Genomic DNA, 6,000 nt, shown 5'->3' on the forward strand with positions numbered 1-6,000 from the left:
TAGGGGGTGGTGAATATGTTGAAATCATTGCCACAGATGGCTGTGGATGCCATGTCAAAGGTTACAGGGAGAGGTCAAGAAGATAGGGTGAGAGTGTTAATAGATCATCCATGATGGAATGGTAGAGCAGACTTGATGGGCTGAATGGCATAATTTTGATCCATTGTCTTATTCTAATGAAATTTGGGTGATCTTACTGAATGTCACACCTGCTCAAGCATCAGAATGGATCGGCTTTTGATCCTGCTCCAAGCTCCCAAGTTCTTGCATTATGTATGGGCTTATCCTGGCATCATGCTACAGACTCCTATGGTGAGCTGCAACAGCCTTTATAATTTTCTTATGTTGGGGGCAGAAATCATTAACAGGAATAGCAAATCAGACCTAAGCAGATGTTAGCTGATGCTGAGCTACACCGGGGTGGGGAAATCTCCGGTTCTACTCTTGTGACGAGAATACACATAAAATTAAGATGTTTGCTGGCCTGGGTTAGCATCAGTGACATCAGCAAGTGGTCTGCCACCTGCCCTCAGGGGAAAGAGAGATAAGGAACAATGGAGCCGCGTCTGGAGATGTGTAATGAAGGGACATGGGAGAAAGAGAGCTGTCTGGAGCGGCTCCCCCTTTGAACCCTGAACTGTTTGAAGTATGGACAGGCGATACCCCAGCAGGAGGATAAAAAGGGACAGGTTCGCTAAGGCAGGACACACGCCACCCGAGGTAACGAGACCCTGGAAGCGGTGCGCCTCTCACGAGTGGGTGAGAAGTACCAGACAACGACCACGGTGGAAAGGTACGATCAGCAGGAACCCGGTGTGTGTCCGCCCTTGCCTGGGTGCCGGGTTCACTGCAGAGGATCGACCGCATCTGGAGGAGGGGTCACAGTCGGTGACCTCAGGTGACATCACCAAGGACCCGCCCAAAAGCTGCTTGTGAGCCATCTTGCCGGTCTGGGAGTGAAGCCGTGTCTGAATGATCAGTTGTTCCTGTTCTATCTCTCTCTTCCCCCCCACGTTGTCCATCGCCAGGGCAACGATTACTGCGAACTGAATTACTAAACTGGACTGAACTTTGAGTCACTTTGAAATTTGGTCATTTACCCCTAGACAACGATAGAGCTTGATTGATGCTGTTATCTTAATTCTGTGCACATGTGTGTTTATCATCGCTGAACTGTTGCATTTATTATCCTTTCGATTTCTGTGTTGCTTATTTCTTTAATAAAACTTTCTTAGTTCTAGTACTCCAGACTCCAACTGAGTGATCCATTTCTGCTGGTTTGGCAACCCAGTTACGGGGTACGTAACACTGTTGAAAAATCAAATCCACCCCGCAGAGGTCCTGATAAAGGATCTTGGCCCAAAATGTCAACAGTTTACTCATTTCCACAGATGCTGTCTGGCCTGCTGAGTTCCTCCAACATTTGTGTATGTTGCTTCACCTATCACTTTCCAGCTATCCTCCTTCCCCTACACCCACAGTTTTTTTTTACCTTCCTTCTTCCATCTTAGTCCCGAAGAAGGATCTCAGCCTGAAACATCAACAATCTATTCATTTCCATAGATGCTGCCTCATCTCAGACACGTTTCATTGAGATGTTTATTTTATATGTTTTTGTCGTAAGTTCATGATATTTAAAAAAATGTTTGATTAAAAATTTTGTGCTTTTAACGTAAAGTTTTATTTATCGTGGAATGTAATGGGTCACATGACCAGAGTTTAACAAGAGCATGACTGTGGCATTATGGGTCGGAACCAACATGGAAGCACAGAAAGACATATGGCCCTAAAATAACCTTATTCTGTATGTGGTCCAAGAGATGCACACGGTAATTGTTTTTATTTGTTTTATATTATGTATAATGTTGTTGATGTGCCTTTACATGGACAGTGTGATATGTTTTGAGTGATTTTATTTGATTTCAGCGCACTTCTGTTGTGCTGACGTCTTTTGTGGCCCGTTTATCAGCGGACACTAGCTAGAGAGACTTTAAAAGACTGACAGATGTATGTTTCAAACCTTATATGTCTTTTATTTTCTTGTAGTTTTCACGGTGTCTACTGAAGAAAAAGAGAGAGAGATAAAAATAAAGCTTCAAGGACATCTGTATGATGCGTGACCATTATTTCATTGGACCAGTGTAGTTATATACAGAGTTCCTGCAGCATGTTGTGTGTGTTGTCTTCATCATACAAAATCTAGGTTTCCAGATTAGGACCTGTTAATAAAACACTATGGAAACTGAAAACACTCAACAGTTTGGGTAGCACTGATGGGTAACAGAGTTATAAGGAAGACTTTACTGCTGAATATCTGAACTAGAATTGAAATCCAGAGAAAGGCAGGGAATTTGCAAATCCTGGGCATAGAGTCAAAACACCATTCAGCATTACAGCACTGAAACAGGTCCTCTGCCACAACTCATCCGTGCTGACTGAGATTTCTGTCTACAGAGGTTCCCCCACTGGAATCAGTTTGTTGTTGAATTGACTTTATTGCTTACATCCTTCTTATGCATGAGGAGTAAAATTATTTATGTTACATCTCTGCTCAAATGTGCAAGGTGCAATTATAGTAATTTATAATAAATACATTTTTGTTGTCACATGTACTGAGATAGAGTGAAAAGCTCTTTCATACTTGATCAGATCATTACACAGTGCAATGAGGCAGAATAAGGTAAAGTAATAGCAATGCAGAATAAATGTAAAAGTTACAGAAAAATTGCAGTGCAAGATCATAACAAGGTGGATTGTGAGGTCAAGAGTCCAATTTATTGTATCTGGAAATTATTTAATAGTGTTATAACAGAGTAGGATCTATAGGCTTTTGTTTATCTCATATCCCCTAAACATTCCTTATCCATTTACCTGTCCATGTGTTTTTAAATTTAGTTATTGGGCCAGTCTCAACCACTTTGTCTGGCAATTTATTCAATATCTCCATCAACTCTCAGAGAAAATGTTTCCTCTCAGGTCCCATTTAAATCCTTCTTCTGTATCCAAAACCTATATCCTCTATTTTTTTTTTTGATTTCAATCTCTAGGAAAAAAACTGAATGCATTCACCCTATCTATGCTTGTCATGAATTTGTCCATCTCTGTAAGGTTTCTGCTCAATCTCCTGCACTTCAGTTCAGAAGTGATACCACTTTCAAGGAACCATGTACCTAGCTCTCTCTGTTCTACAGTACCCCTCAGGCCCTACTGTTCACTTTGAATGTCCTACCCTGGTTTCACTTCCTAAAGTGCAACATTTCAGAATTAGCTGGATTGACCCACTTACATAACTGATCAAGATCTTCTCCTAATTTTTGACAACCTTCTTCACTCTCTACAATGCCACCTCTTCTATTGCCTTCTGCAACCTTACTAATCATACGTTGTACACCTAAAATCACAAACTAAATCCAAATATTGAAAACTCTTAGCAGGACAAGGAACATCAAAGGAGACAGAAATAGTTAACATTTAATGTCCAAGAAACTTTGTCAGAGGTGATATGAGTACTTTATCAAGAGGTTCAAAGGTTCATTTTATTGTCAATGTATTCATGTGATATACAACTGTGATATTTGTCTTCTCCAGATAGCCATGAAATACTGTACACACGAAAAAGAAAAAGCAACAAATCTCACAGACCCCAGTATCTCCAACCCCCTCCCCACAGATAAAAGACAGTGACAATAACAAATCCCCGACACCTCAGCTGCATATAAAAACCAGCAACAATACAATTCCTGACCACCTCACTCGCAGAAAAAAACAACAACAATAGCAACACATCCCACACCACTCCCCCACAGAAAAAAATAGCTACAATAACAACACCCACACTCTCGGTTGCAAAAAAGGAACAACAGTAACATCAAAAACCCTTACACCACTCCCCCTCACCCAACTCTCTCACAGAGAACTAACCTGAAGACAGATAAGTCCCCTGATCCTGATGGAATGCATCCCAGGGTACGGAAAGAAATGGCGGTAGAGGCTTTTTGTAATAATTTACCAAAATTGTCCAGACTCTGGACAGCTCCCGGCAAAGTGGAAAATGGTGAAAGTCAGGGCACTGTTCAAAAAAGGAAGTAGACAAAAGGAAGGTAACTATAGACTTGTTAGTTTAACATCTGTTGTTAGGAAAATGCGTGATGCTATCATTAAAGAAGAAATAGTGAGGCATCTGGAAAGAAATGGATCCAGCAGGCAGACTCAGAATTCAGAATCAGAATCAGGTTTATTATCACCGGCATGTGACGTGAAATTTGTCAACTTAGCAAAAGCAGTTCAATACAATACATAATATACAAGTGAAAAAGCACTAAAACAATAATATTAATAAATAAGTAAATCAATATAGTATACGTATATGGAATAGATTTTAAAATGTGCAAAAAACAAATACTGTATATTAAAAAGGTGAGGTAGTTTCCAAGGGTTCAATGTCCATTTAGGAATTGGATGGCAGAGGGGAAGAAGCTGTTCCTGAATCGCTGAGTGTGAGCCTTCCGGCTTCTGTACCTCCTACTTGATGGTAACAGTGAGAAACGGGCATGCCCTGGGTGCTGGATGTCCTTAATAATGGATGCTACCTTTCTGAGACACCGCTCCCTGAAGATGTCCTGAGTACTTTGTAGGCTAGTACTCAAGGTGGAGCTGACTAGATTTACAACCTTCTGCAGCTTCTTTCCGTCCTGTGCAGTAGCCCCCCCCCCATACCAGGCAGTGATGCAGCCTGTCAGAAGGCTTTCCACAGTACATCTATAGATGTTTTTGAGTGTATTTGTTGACATGTCAAATCTCTTCAAACTCCTAATGAAGTATAGCCTCTGTCTTGCCTTCTTTATAACTGCATCAATATGTTGGGACCAGGTTAGATCCTCAGAGATCTTGACACCCAGGAACTTGAACCTGCTCACTCTCTACATTTCAGATCCCTCTATGAGGATTCAGAAAAGTCCTGTTTGACACACTTACTGGAGTTCTTTGAGCTTATAACGAGCACAGTGGATAGAGGGGAACAGATGGACGTTATTTACTTGGATTTCCAGAAGGCGTTTGATAGGGTACCGCATAAAAGACTTATCCATAAGATAAGAATGCATGGAGTTGGAGGTGATGTATTAGATGGATAGAGGATTTGTTAACTAATAGAAAGCAGAGAGTTGGGATACATGGCTGTTACTATTGTTAGCAATCAGTGGTGAGTGGTGTGCCACAGGGGTTGGTGCAGGGCCTGCAGCTGTTCACAATATATATTAACAGTCTGGAAGAGGGCACCGAGTGCAGGGCATCTAGATTTGCTGATCATATTAAATTGAATGGCAAAGCAGATTTTGCAGAAGATACCGAGAGTCTGAAGAGAGATATAGATAGTTTAAGTGAGTGGACAAGGGTCTGTCAGATGGAGTACAATGTTGGTAAATGTGAGGTCATTCACTTTAGAAGGAAATATAGAAGAGCAGAGTGTTATTTAAATGGTAAAAAAATGCAGAGGGACTTGCATGAATCACAATAGGTTGGTTTTGCAGGTGCAGTAGACTATCAAGAAGGCAAATGGAATGTTGGCCTTCATTGTTAGAGGGACTGAACTTAAGAGCAGGGAGGTTATGCTGCAACTGTACAGGATACTGGTGAGGTCACACCAGAGGAGTACTGTGTGCAGTTCTGGTCTACTTACTTGAGGAAGGATATACTGGCTTCGGCGGTGGTGCAGAGGAGGTTCACCAGGTTGATTCCAGAGAAGAGGGGGTTAGACTATGAGGAGAGATTGAGTTGCCTGGGACTGTACTCGCTGGAATTCAGAAGAATGAGAGGAGATCTTATAGAAACATATAAAATTATGAAAGGGACAGATAAGATAGAGGCAGGAAAGTTGTTTCCACTGGTAGATGAGACTAGAACTAGGGAATATAGAGTCAAGATTCCGGGGAGTAGATTTAGGACAGAGACGAGGAGGAACTGCTTTTCCCAGAGAGTGGTGTATCTGTGGAATTCTCTGCC

This window comes from Mobula hypostoma, chromosome 10 (assembly GCF_963921235.1).
Source record: "Mobula hypostoma chromosome 10, sMobHyp1.1, whole genome shotgun sequence".
Classification (NCBI taxonomy): Eukaryota; Metazoa; Chordata; class Chondrichthyes; order Myliobatiformes; family Myliobatidae; genus Mobula; species Mobula hypostoma.